The 14,362-nt window shown below is 38.7% G+C and overlaps 1 protein-coding gene across 2 annotated transcripts in view; it reads left to right on the top strand.

Moving 5' to 3' along the window:
* Positions 1-14,362, top strand: part of SMIM14 (small integral membrane protein 14) — a 99,537-nt gene that overhangs the window by 31,724 nt on the left and 53,451 nt on the right. Inside the window, exon 2 of one of the 2 annotated variants that reach the window (XM_072620538.1) lies at positions 4,857-4,932. The gene's annotated coding sequence lies outside the window, so the exon portion shown is untranslated. Of the gene's footprint in view, positions 1-4,856; positions 4,933-7,207; positions 7,544-14,362 lie in introns of those variants that run through there. The other variant, XM_072620537.1, reaches the window with a different exon arrangement.

The following is a 14,362-nucleotide window of genomic DNA, read 5'->3' as shown; positions in this document are numbered from 1 at the left end:
ATATTCAGATACAAGTTGCCTTAAACTTAAATCACTTGAATTTGCATCACAAAGTATAATGCTTCTATTTGTTCCAGCATCTATGGCCATTTAGATTATAAGGACAAGGATCCTGGAAGGATGGAGTGGATGGCAAGCAAAATAGGATCTTTCTGTTGATGGTCAGGCAGAGGAAGCCAAGTCTGTTGATCTTTGATTTCTCTGTATTTTCTTTGAAGTTCAGGGTGCTGACTCCCCTGAACTAGGTGAATGATATATATGTGCTTGGTTAAAGGAATTATACATGTGCTTGATTACAGTGACTGTTAACCTCTCGAAAGTTGCTTTCCTTTTATGAATGCAGATCTAAAAACCTGTGGTAGCAGGCCCTCCTGTGTATGTTGCGAGGCTTACTGATACAATAGCATAAAGTTGAGGACTTTTTGAACACCCTGTAAATAACTGCAATTTCATTAGTATAAGGAATGCCTGGTGATGAACTCTTTCTAACAATGCAGATGAACAACTACTCACAAATTTATAGTTAGAAGCTTGCTTACAAAATTAAGAGCTTAAAGTCTTGCCCAAAGTTACATAGCCAGTATGTGTCAGAGGTAGGTCTTTCTAATTCTAATGCCAGCTCTTTATTCACAATGCCACTCTGCTTCCTGTATGTTATATCATATATTACATTGATGTGATCATAGTAAAAATAGAAAGGGCTAATATTTCATTCCCTTTAGTGAATCAATAGGAAATATATATTGGTGGTTATTGTCCTTCGTTTTCAAAGAGGACAAAAACAACATCACCATGATAAAGTGAAGTTTCAATGTGTCCATCTATGGCTGATCAGACCAATATGAGCTTGGAATGCTCTACCACAGGTTGGGCACAGATAGTGCATATGAATTTTTGAGGCAGGCACTCCAAATTTGTGCATCCTACGTTTACTTTGTGCTGTCTCAATTCTGCTTTGCTCACAGAGCACAGCACCTTTTTGATGTGGGCACAACATGCTGAGCAGTCTTGTGCCAGTGTCTCCCATATTGCAGAGTTAAATCCAAAGTTCTTGAGAGAGACCTTGGGAGTGTCCTTATATCACTTCTTCTGACCACCATGTGATTACTTCCCCCATGAGAGTTCTCGATATAACAGTGTTTTTGACGAGCGCACATTTTGTATTGGAATAATGTGGCCAGCCTATCGAAGTTGTGCTCTTTAAAGCATCGTTTGAAAGCTTGGCAGTTCAGCTCAAGCAAGGACTTCAGTGTCTGGTACCTTATCCTGCCAGGTGATCCTCAGAATCTTTCTAAGACAGTTCAAATGGAAGCAGTTCAGTTTCCTGGCATGGTGCTGGTAGACTGTCCATGTTTCACAGGCATACAACAATGAGGTCAACACAATGGCTCTGTAGGAAACATATATGTGTATATGTGTGTGTGTGTGTATGTATATATATTTCATAATATATTTATATATCACTACAGGTGATACATATAGAGATATATATCACTACAGGTGAGTACTGCTTCTTACTATCTTTTGCCATCAATGATGCATTTTTGGTCCCCATAAACTCATGTTACCCAAGGAAAATCCATATTGCCAGGAAAAGTCCAAAAGTTCTCAATACACTGTGATCACTGGTTTTCTGGAAGGTATAAGCTTTGCATTTATCTACCAACTATTCTGCCTCTTGCCAAATGCCTCTAGGTCCCATACACTAAGTAATCTGACTGACTCTCAGGTTAGTGTTCTTTTTCATTGTCTCAAATCAACAAACATTTATTAAACACCTACAATGTGAAACACACTATTTTAGATTTTTTTTTAACATCATAGCCTCTGAAATTATACTGTACTGAGTATGATATATACATAGATTAGTATAATATGAGGAAAGTTATGATGGGTTCAAAAGAGAGATCTAGAAAACGTGACCTGGCTTTAATAACTCCACAATCTGGCTCTAAACTATTCTCATACTCTCATTTTGATTAAGGATGAAGATAGAGGCATAAGGCATGTTCATCAAATTTGCAAGTAACACAAAGCTGAGAGGAGGGGATAGACAGAACACTGTATAATACTCAGCTAAGACATTGTGTTGAATCTGCTAAAATGCAATTCACTGAGAATAAATGTAGACTTGGGCTCAAAAAATCCACTTCACAAATACAAAATGGGAGAGGCATGGTTAGACAATAATTTGTTTTAAAAATATCTTGGGGATCCCCAAGAGATCATAAAAATGGAAAAGGAAGACTTCAGAGAGGCCTGGAAAGACTCATGATCTGATGCTGAGTGAAAGGAGCAGAACCAGGAGAACTTTGTACACAGCAACAACCACAGTGTGCAAGGATTTTTTCTGGTAGACTTAGAACTTCATTGCAATGCAAGGACTTAAAAAATTCTCAATGGACTTTTAAGGCAAAATGCCTTCCATATCCAGAGAAAGAACTATGGAATTCAATCACAGATTGTAGCAGATCATTTTCTTTTGTATTACGTTTTGGTTTGTTATATGATTTCTCCCATTCATTTTAATTCTTTTATACAACATGACTATGGTGATAATGTATTTAATAGGAATGTATGTGTAGAATCTATATAAAATTGTATGCTGTCTCAAGGAGGGAAGGGAAGGGAGGGAGGGAAAGAAAAAATCTAGGTTGTATGGTAGTGATTGTGGAACACTGAAGATAAATAAATAAATGTCTTGGGGAATTTATAAAAAATAAGAGCCATTCTGCAGTTCATAAATGGACAAAAGATATGAACAGGCAGTTTTCAGAAGAAGAAATTGAAACTATCAATAATCACATGATAAAAGGCTCTAAATCATAATTGATTAGACAGATGCAAATTAAAACAAGTCTGAGGTACTACCTCACACCTATTGTATTATTGGCTAACATGACAGAAAAAGAAAAGGACAAATGCTGGAGTGCGTGTGGAAGAATGGGAACACTAATACACTGTTGGTGGAGTTGTGAACTGGTCCAACCATTCAATTTGGAACTATGCCCAAAGGACTAATACATACCCTTTGACCCAGCAATACTACTGCTAGGTCTGTATCCCAAAGGGATCAGAGGAAAAGGGAAAGGACCTGTATGTACAAAACTATTTATAGCAGCTATTTTTGTAGTGGCAAAGAACTGGAAACTGAGGGGGGATGCTCATCACTTGGAAAATGACTGAACAAACTCTAATATATATGATTGTGATGGAACACTATTTGTGCTATAAGACATGACAAGAATGGGTGGAAGTGGGATGAAGGGTTCAGAGAAACCTGGAAAGATTTATCTGAACTGTTAAAAAAAAGTGAAGTGAACAGAACCAGTAGAACATTTTATACTAACAGCAATGTTGTAATGGTCAACTGCAAAAGACTTAGCTACTCTGATCAAGATGATGATCCAAGACAATTCCAAAGGATTCATGATGAAAAAGGCTATCTACCTCCAGAGAGAGTCGACAAACACTGAATCTAGATTAAAGCACATTGTTTTTCATTTTATTTTTCTTTCCTTTTTTTACAACATGGCTAATATGGAAATATGTTTGGCATGACTTCATATTTATAATGGGTATGATACTGTTGCCTTCTCAGTGGGTAGAAGAGGGACTGGAAGGAGACAATTTGGAACTCAAAATTAAAAAAAAAGAATGTGGATACACACACATATTATTTTCTTGGTGTTAAAAGCTCAATATAAGTCAAATAGTATGATGCAGCTGCCAAAAATGTTTATGTGATTTTGGGCCTCATTAAGAGAGACATAATTTCTAAGAATAAAGAGGTAAGAGTCCCTCTGCACTCTGCCCTGTTCAGACCACATCTAGTTCTGTTCACCACAGTTTAAGAAGGACATTGATAAAGTGGAGAGTATCCAGCAGAAGAAAACTTTGATGGTGAAGAGTTTTGAATTAATTTCATATGAGGATCAAGGGAAGGAACTGAGGTGTTAAGCTTGGAATAAAGTCCAGGTAGGACTTGATAGCTAAGTATTTGAAGGGCTTTTGAATGGGAAAAGGTCAGACCCGTTTTGTTTGGTCCTAGAAGGCAGAACCTGGAGCAAAATGTGGAAGTTGCAAAGAAGTCAATTTAGGCTTGATAGCAGGAAAAAAAATTCCCAATAATTAGAGCAGTCCAAAAGTAGGCTATCCTAACTTTGAATTCGAAAGAGGACTCTGTCCTTAAGTGAGTGAGTCTAGGTACCCATTGTAGAGGCAGAGATTATGAAGATGAGGTACTCAGTTAAATTTCTGGTTTCTGCCCTTAATTTATTCATCTAATGAAAAGCCTTTTTGTCCTTGATCTGTCATCTACCTTTCCAAAGGGCTTTTCCCAAGAGTTTGAAGAATTTTAGAGGAAAATATTATTTCTGAATATTTCTAGAGAAACTTTAAAAGGAGCTTTTAAATATGCTTTTGCATAAGGCTGTCATATTTATTTTTATAACGCCCCCCCTCTGTCTTTAGTGTGTAGTAGGTATAAATAATAAACAATTGTTGAATTGTTGGATGCATTTTAGAGATCTAGTACTTTACAGATGAGGAAACTGAGGCCCTGAAGAGATTATACATACTCAATGATTTGCTACTTAGGGATCTTTCCTCAACTTTTCTCAGCTCTTCCTCACGTAAGTCCAATTCACCTGAAAGTCAAGACATCACCCTCATGGTGTCATTGGTCCTCTTGGAGAATGAAGGATGAACAATAGTGAAGAACTTAGCGGCTAAACCAGTGTAATAAAGTAGCTTTGGCACACAAAGAGAAAATGTAGAACAACAGAAAGCAGTAGTGTTAAAACAAGGGAGACAGATATTCCCTCACCAGAGGCCTCCTTTTTGTCTCTCTATAGGTAAAATATTATTCAAAGAAACTCCTGTACTGCAAGCACCACTGAAGATTTCCATATTTAACCTATAATGAGCAAGGTACATATTTTTATTATCATATAAGTTTCTTTGATAAATGCAACCAAAGAGATAACTTAATTCAGCTATCTTTTGATGAACACTACTAAGTATGATATAAAACATGTATGTGTGTATATGTATGTATGTGTATATATGTATATATTTATGTGTGTATGTGTATCTTGTGAAAGGTGTTCAACCTTCTCAAGGAGGATGTCCTGAGCAAAATCCAATGTAAATAGTTGTTGTTGAGTCATTTCAAATAAGTACATACCAGCTCTGTCCAGGAAAAATTTGTTGTTCAGTTATCCAAATCTTTGTGACCTACTTTAGTGTTTCTTGACAAAGATACTGGAGTGGTTTGTCATTTCCTTCTCTAGCTCATGTTACAGATGAGGAAACTGAGGCAAACAGGGTTAAGTGACTTACCCAGGGTCATACAGCTGGTAAGTGTCAGTGGCAAGATTTAAAACTCAAGATGAGTCTTCCTGACTTCAAACCTGATAATCTATGCACTGCACCATCTAGCTGCTTTCCTACTAAATAGAAAGGTTCTCCAAATGCTGCCATTTGTGTATGACATTGATAAGCATCAAGGCCTGGAATGCCACAAGACCTCCCAAATGAAATGTATAGGAACTCAAAAGAGATTTAGCTAATAAACTGTACAAGAAAATACCTAGGGGATGAAGACTCTATAATCTAAAGATTATGATTATGACAGTTTGACACAAATTTTGAGGTATATAACATGAAACAGTCCACTTAATTCAATGAGCATTTATTAAGAACCTACTATTTGTGGGCTGTTGTGCTAAGCTCTGGAGATACAAAAACAAATACTATCTCTGCCCTCAAACATGTAAACAGATAGAACATATTTTTAAGAGGGAGTAAGAGCTAACCATGAGGACAGTGTGTAGGGGGGTGAAGGGGTTGGTCAGAAAAGGCTTCTTGTAGCATACCTACTTCGTAGGATTATAGAGTTAGAGCTAGAACTTTAGAAGTAATGTTTTATTTTTCTTTACTCATTTTTAGTTAGTCCTATATATCTGAAACATGACTGATAAGAGTATTTTTATGTAATAAGGAAGGAGCTTTAAAATGAAGGGCTGCTCAGATGAAATAATCTACGGGGAAGATAGGTGGTAGAGTGGATAGAGTCCTGGACCTGAAGTCAGAAAGGCTTCCACAAAATTCTTGCTTCCAACACCTACCAGCTATGTGACCCAGGGCATGTCAATTAACCTCTGTCTGCCTCAATATCCTCATCTGTTATAGTTTCTGTACTAGCTCCAAAATTCTGTTGTTCTAGGAATCTACGAAGTTTCACTAGTAAATTTCTCAATGCTGAAGATGACCCAAACAACGAAGGAATTTAAGAAGAGTGTAGTTCTGAAATTTGTTCAGTCCTTTTAGTCACGTCTGACTCTGTGATCCCTTTTGGGATTTTCTTGGCAAAGATACTAGAATGGTTTGCCATTTCCTTCTCCAGCTCATTTTACAGATAAGGAAATAGAAAAAGAGAAGATTAAGCGACTTGAGAAGTATCACACGGTATCTCAGGCAAAATTTAAACTCAGGTCTTTATTCCAGCCCCACAGCTCTGTCCATTGTGTCATCAGCATCCATGGATTTTGGGTCGGAGGACCTGGGTCCAAATTCTGGTCCTACCTGTTCACATTAAGCAATCATTTAATTTTTCTGGCTCCTAGTACCTCATCTCTAAGATAAAGAGGGTGAACTACATCAGGTATTCTTAACCTGGGGTTTGTGAACTTGCTTTTTCAAAAAAAATATTTTTATAAACATATTTCAATATACTTGGTTTCTTTCGCAATACTATGTATTTTGCTATAATACGTATTAAAAAACCTTATTCTGAAATGAGAACCAGACTGCCAGGGTGGAAGTGGGGAGGGGACAGATAACGAAAAAAAATGGTTAAGAATCTCTGGTCTGGGTCCAGCTTAAAAGCCTACAGGCCTGTACAACGTCCGTCTCAGTCCCTCTCCAGCCTCCACAACGGGCTGAAGCTGCTGCCCAAGCTGCTGCCCAAGCTGCTGCCCAAGCTGCACTCGCGGCCCCTACCCGACCCCTACCGCCAGGGCCTGGGCACTCTGCCCCCTCACTCGATTTCCTCCCTGAGGACGCGGCCGCTCCCGACCTGAAAAGAACCAAAGCCGGCGTCCGAGCGTTCCGGGAGCACGCCCAAAGGCTCGTCCCGCCCCCACCCGCAGCCTTGTTTATTTCTCCTGCCCCCGCCCCCTTCCCGCTGGAGCACCGGGCGGCCGGACGGGGCAAGCGCTGGGACTCCGCGCATGCTCCCAGCCACGACTTCATCTATTTCTTTTTAGGAGGAAGGGTGGGGGGAGAAGGGGAGGCGCGAGCCGGGTCTCTAGCTGCGGCAATCTGTTGCGCCGGCTCCGGGAGCCGGCAGATCCGGGTCTCGTGGCAAGCAGTGACGTGGTCCATCGAATCCAAACAGAGGAGGAGGGAGGGGCGGCGCTTCGGGGGTGGCTGCGGAGATCGCAGCCTCGGCCTCGGCAGCGGTCTGGGTATTGGGGGGCCCGGGACCTCGTCTGCCTTTGGTGCCAGCTCCTGCTTCGCCTGTGTGTGGTCCCGGAAGGTGAGTCTTGACCCCCGGCCCTGCACCACCCCGGCAGCCGTTTGAGGTCCCTGGCCCCCCTCCCCAGCTCTCTGGGCCTCCTCCCCCTCTTCCTGCCCTCCCCGTCTCCCCCGCAGCCCAGTCTGTCTGAGCAGCTGCAGGGCCAGCGCCAGCGGTGGCGGGCCCCAGCTGTGCGGCTCCAGCTGTGCGGCTCCAGCTGCTCGCCGGGGGCTGGCCGGGACAGCCTCCAGCCTCCCGGAGCGCCGCCTCAGAGGCCCAGCTGGGCCCGGGCTTCTCGGTTTGGCTTTTTTTCTCCGAGAGGTCTTGGGCAAGAGAAAGTGTTTCAGCAAATGGGCGGTGATTTTATTTTTAGTGTTAAGATTAACAGCTGTGTCTGTGTGTGTGTTACAGTTTAGACCAGAGAAAGAGAAAGGTTAGAAGATGGGGGGGAGTAGAAATGCCTCCCCAAACACTGAAATCCCTGTGAGAGTCCTTTGCCACAGCCCCCCTTTCCATTGCTGGGTGGGATTCCTTTGTTGTGATTTATCCGAGAAGAACGTCCTCTTTCTCTGTCTCCCTTTTAAAATTCTCTCCCCTCCCTCCTTTTATACGAAGACTGTGGAGCAGCAACTGTATTGTAAATCCGAACATCCCAGTTTTCCTTTTAGTTTGATAAATGTGACCCTATTGCAACGTCCTTGCTGCTGAAAAGCTCATCCTGTTGGTTTGAAACAGTGACATTTTTTCCAGAAAGTGGAACCTTCTAAACCTCTTTTAATCTTGGCAGAAAAAAGGTAATTAGCTTTAGAAGCTGTAGGAAATTTCAGTTACTCTAGTTGGAATAGAGGATGTTGCTTCCGAGTATCAAAAATTGTATTTCTTAAAGCTGGGTTCTTTTTGATTCTCCTTGCAGCTTTTCCTTGCTTGTGTGTGATTAGCCTCATGTGGGATGGTGTCTCCTGAAAGCCCTTAGGATTCCAGCCATACGCTTTGTCAGTACTTTTACAAGTAGAAGTGATAAATCAGGCCGACCAAATATACTCCAAAATGTGGAGTTAGTCAACAAGCATTTATTTAAATCCAATTTTATTTTATTTTCGGTGTTGAATCCTCTTCTTCCAACTCCTTCCTTTCCATCCTTTGAGAAAGCAAGAAAAAACATTATAAATATTTATTAATTGTCTGCTGTGTGCCAGCCACTTTGCTAAACGCCAAGGATACAAAAAAAGCAAAAACAAAACAAAACAAAACCCCAAAACACCCGGCAGCACTCCTTTGGATTCCATCATGCCCCCCCCTCAGGAACTACATTACTCGGAAACTTCTCATTCGTCCTAGATTTCATTAGCCTTAGTACTCAGACCCCTCTGATTGGAAGGCCAGAGGACAGCAAAGAGTTGCTCTCAAAACCCCCCTTTAAGGAAGGCTCACAGATCAACCATCTCTTCATTTCCCGTCTGATCGCACCTCTCTGTACTCCATAGTCCTCCTACTCCATCCACCTTTCAACTTCTTTTTTTGTACTGTCCTCTCCCATTGGGGGAGAGAGTAGTGCCTGACATATAGGAGAAGCTTAATAAATGTTTGTTGATGGATGAAAACAATTCCTGACCTCAGGGATACTGCATTCTAATGGAGGAGACTACATGCTAACAACTATCTATATACAGGATCAGTTGGAGATAGTTTTACTGGGAGTGGGGAGAGACTTGAGACCAAGGCTATTGCTGTAGTCCATGCCTAAAGTGATGAGGGGCTGTCCCAGGATGAAGGGTTGCGGGAGGAAGATAATTCATCTGCCTTGGTGGGCTCTCATTCTCTAGCTTTCTATCAGTGTATCCATGGGTTCTGCCTTCCATTGGCCCTCAGTGTTACACATGGTTGTGACTGCCCCTCCAGGTCCCCAAACCATGTAAGTCTCAAAACTGGATCCTGTCACTTTGTGGCCCTGCCTTATTCAGGAGAGGCACTGTTACTAACCCAGTACTAAGAACTTCTTCCTTGTATTTTCCCAAAAGAGAAAAGGCTAATATTCTCAAAAAAAGCTTTCTAGTCAATTTGTTTGCCCACTGTATTCTTGTAGTTAAAGAGAAATTGGGACAAAGTGGAAAAAAAAAATAAGATGTGTACTAAATCAAAGAAGAAATGATTCAGTAGGTGATCTGAAGGGTATTCTTATGGTGAACCATGAGTCCCTTTAGTTGGCTTTAAAGTGAGCTTGGGAGATCTTTACAGACCCTTTGCGTTTCCAGGATTTCAGTTTTAATCTTCATCCAGACATATGAATACATTACTTTTTTATATAAGCAGAAAATTTGATTTTTGATTGTTAAGGAAAGGTGAAATTCAGTACTTTTTTAACTTTCATAATTTTATGCTAAAACATCAACAATACTTTAGCCTTCTTTTTCATACATGGCTTTCAATGTTTGATCTAATGACCCAACATGTAAAAAATTAACCTAGACATATTTACTTCTAGTTACAGTGTTATCTTGAGTAAATTCTTGGTCTCTTAACTGAACAAGTCTAGATAGACGACCACCTTAGGAAAAGCAACACAAAAAAAACTTACCTGTTAACACCGAATCCTAGTTTGCTACATAGCATCATATGAACGTGTTGTTCCATGCAGTTGCTGGTAGGCACCACAGAGCATGTCCTGTTCGATGTCTGCCAGACATAACCCCAAACATCGTAATGTATGTGAGGATGACGTATGTCATGGCTTTTGTACATTTGTGAAAAACTTTGTGCTCTTTTCAGCCTGTGTCTTGGTGATAATGTTTGAGAAGTTTGTGGATTTTGTAGAATAGCCCTTCCTTATTTAGCCCTATCTCAGTCTTTAAAGGGGTGCCCTTTGTTTTAGTATTTTGAGATTTATTACTAGTCTTAATTTATCTTAATTGTTTTTATCCCTTCTCAGCCTTCATTTCTCCAGATTTGAAGAGTTGTAATCTCTTAAATATATTGTAATGTTGTAGACTTCTGATTCCTTGAATTAATATAGTTGCTTTTCTCGGGATGGTTCCTAGTTACATTATATCTTCTATGCAAAAGGATGTACAGGGTATTTCAGATGTGAAATGTACATTGTGTTTTTATATAAAGGTGAGATCAAAAGGATCGTAGTTTTGGTTGGAAGAGACTTTAGAGAAGATCCTAACACACCTTCATTTTACAAATGAAGATATTGAGGCCCAGAAAGATGAAGCAAGTTAATCTGTCCAAGGTTTCACTGCTACTAAACTATGTCAGAATCATTTCCCCATTTCCAAAGACAGAGCTATTTCCACTGTTCGATGTTTTCATTTTTTGTTTGTAACACTTCACTTAATATTGCCCAGAATTTGGTTGGACTTTTTGTCTGTGTAGCTATTTGGATGAATATCTTTGAATGATTTACAGTGACCTCTGTGTCCATTTTCCGCATTATAGCTGATGGAATTCATCATCCTGTATCTACAGTTCAGCTCCTTTTTTTTTAAAAAAAAATATTGTATTGATGCCTTTTTGTTTTTTACATGAATAATTTTTTAGATCTATTTTCTCTCCCTGACCATAAACTTTCCCTTTTAACAAAGGTTCATGCCACAGGTCAACAACACCTCTTCTGCTTTACCTTTCCACCAAGTAGAGGGAGGTACATTTTTATCATTCTTTCTCTAGGACAGACGTTGGTCTTAATTTATTTTGTATCCGTTTTTTACAGATCTCATGTTTATCTGAATTCTTTATTCTTCATTTCTTTTGCCATAATTTTTTCATTACATTCATGCACTATGCTTTGCCAAGCCTCATCTGATGATTGACCATTTTGTCTCCAGTTTTTTGCCACTGCAAATAAAGGGCTCCTATTACCATTTTTGTCAATGTCCTGGGATTATAGGTTATTTTGGTCAAAGGATAAGAACTGTTTAATGACTTTATTTGAATAATCACAAATTGTCTTAAAAAATGGTTGAACCAGTTTACCATTCTACCAATGATGTGTATATCATACCTGTTTTCTTCTTTGTCTTTTTTTGTCAAGGTGATCAGGGTTAAGTGACTTGCCCAAGGACATATCTAGTAAGTGTCAAGTGTCTGAAGTCAAATTTGAACTCAGATTCTCCTGACTCTAGGGCTCTATCCATTTAGCCATCCAGCTGCTTCCTTGTTTTCATAATTGCCCCTCAACTTTGACTGTTTTCATCTTTTATTATGTTTGCCAATTTACTATCTATGAAGTGAAAATATTTCTCATGATTGATTTGGAGCAATCTGTCATGAAGTGTTGATAATTTGTATTTCTTTCTTTGCATTTCATATCTTTTGATATGAATTCAATGATATGAATCAGGGAATTGGTCTTAGTTATATATGACAAAGATTTGAAGCTTTTAATTTCTTTTTCCTGAACAGTGATTTTTCACCTTTTCCAACTTTTGCATTGAAGTCATTTGAGAGTAATTGTTGGTTTAGTTTGGAAGGTTTTACAGAGTTCTATGTAGAATTTCTCTATCTCTTCATTTTGAGCAACTGATAATGATACATAAACAGCAATTAATTTCTTGTTAGTCTTTTTGCAAATACTTATAAGTATTATAATAACAGATGACCACATATCCCATGATAATATTTTATTACCTTTAGGTATACAGTAACAACATACAATAAAAATAATGCCTTCAATTCCTTTCTTTGACTCACCAATAGTAACTGTCTCATAGCTCTCTTATTCTAATTCCTTATTAGCAAGAATGTGAAAATTTACATTTAACTCCTCTGGCAGCATGTCCCACTCACACATCAGACAAGGAGCTCACATTTAGAGGGCCAATAGTTAAATATAATTGGAGATCCCCAAACTGTAATTCTTATCATTCTCTTGTCACTGAAGAAAGAGAAGGGGAACACAAAGGTTTGAGGGACTTTTTCGTCATTTAATGTTATAATATGAAAGCTGTAAATAAATGCAGGTTGGTATTTTTTATGTTGGTATAGTCTAACAAAGATCATGAAATATTCCAATTATTGAAGTCTTCCTTTATTTCTGGAAAGTGTTTTGTAACTGTATTTTTATAAGTCTTGAATGTGTCTAAATTGATTCCTAGATACTGTATGCTTTTTTTTAATGTTTATTTTTAATGATATTTCTCCATTTCTTCCTTACTACTATTTAGAAGTGTAGAAAAATTTTCTGTAGTATTTTGCATCTCGGGCCTTTGCTAAAGTATTAACCATTTGTATTAGAAACTCACTTCATATGAATGCTTCAACTTGTGTCCTATAGCAACTGTATATTAACTATATTATTAAGCATAGGAACCACAGAGTTAGAAGGGGCCTTAGAGATCTTCAGAACTCTGAAGTGGCAGCAGTAACTGAGGCCATGGTGGCCATCTGCTTACTAGAATGTGTGCTATGTCAGTATGAAATGGGGAAGATATCTTGCACATGCCACAGTACCCTCAAAAGTCTGTTGTGCTTTTTTAGACTACTCAGTTCATCTGTTATAGGTTAATACTTCCCTTTCCACTCCAAGGTTCCTGTGGTTGCAACTGTATTTGCCCTTCAACTCATACTCCACCAAATTGGCAGCTTTATAATCTCATGGCTATCACAAGCCTCCTGGGCCAGTGATTACCTTACCACATTACCACACAAAACTCTTCTCCCTACCCTTTTTCATTTTTCCAACAAGAGAGTGAATCAAACGGGACGGTGAATGGAGACCAGCATTGCTGACTAAATTAATTTTTTTTCTTCGCCTCAAACCTACTCCCCTTCCAAATTTGCGTGTTTCCATTTTCAGCCTCCTTCTCATTCTAGACTCCTCTCAACTAAAGCTGCAGTCTTCACTGACAGTCCTTGAGCCCAAGGCCTCATGATGAAGATTAACCCAATAATCTCTTAATTTTACCATATATGTAACGATCTTTACTTAATCCTCTTCCTTCTTGACCTCTCAACTGTAACTGAAGCACCTGGATGTTTGGGTTGCTAAATGTGATCTTACCTATAAAAATTCATCTGCACACTTTGAAGGTTTTTAAATGAGATATTCTAATTTGTTAAAAATCTTCTAAATAAATTTCAGTATAGATGTATCAAAAATGAGTTTTATACTTTAATTGTTAAAATGTTAAAATGGATTATCATGAGGGAAGGTGGAAATTAACTAGCTGATTCAAAACAAAACAGAAACCTTTGAGTGATTTGGTGGGTGCCTGGGATCTAAAAATTAGTATCATGATTTAGTAAATAAGCACAGCCAGTTATGTATTTGAGGCTTTTCCAATTGGATCCACGATATCTTTGTGACATATCTTTGTCATCTAACAGATATTAAAACCAAGTATTGAAATAAATTGAACTTAGAACTTCATCAACTTAATAAATGCTTGATTAATTAGGATCAGATGTTGGAATGGCTGTATCCCAAAGTGTTCAGCGAATATTTTTTTTAAAAATGAAGTATATTCAGTCACATTGCTTTCACTAAAATATTAATATTTTAACAAATTTCTTGCACTTAAATGAAATATTTTCAAAATTTCATTTTATCCCCTTTTAAAATTTTCTATTTTTGTCTTATTTTATAATGTATGTAATTTATGCAAGTAAATAATACAGATAAACATTCGTAGACTTAGAATACGTGCTCAACCATTTTCAACTGTTGGGGTGTGCAGTGAAATGTTAGAAGACAACTGATATAGTTTGATCCTCTCATTTTTGTACATGAGCAAATTGAGGGTAGGAAAAGTGAAAGCCAAAAATCGTATAGATGGTAAGTGACAGAGTTTAGAATTCAAATCCAGGTCCTGTAACTCCAGATTCCATGTTGTTCCCATT

Source organism: Notamacropus eugenii, chromosome 6 (genome assembly GCF_028372415.1).
Source record: "Notamacropus eugenii isolate mMacEug1 chromosome 6, mMacEug1.pri_v2, whole genome shotgun sequence".
Lineage (NCBI taxonomy): Eukaryota > Metazoa > Chordata > Mammalia > Diprotodontia > Macropodidae > Notamacropus > Notamacropus eugenii.
The sequence above is the reverse complement of the archived record's forward strand: the minus strand, read 5'-3'. Positions and strand labels throughout refer to the sequence as shown.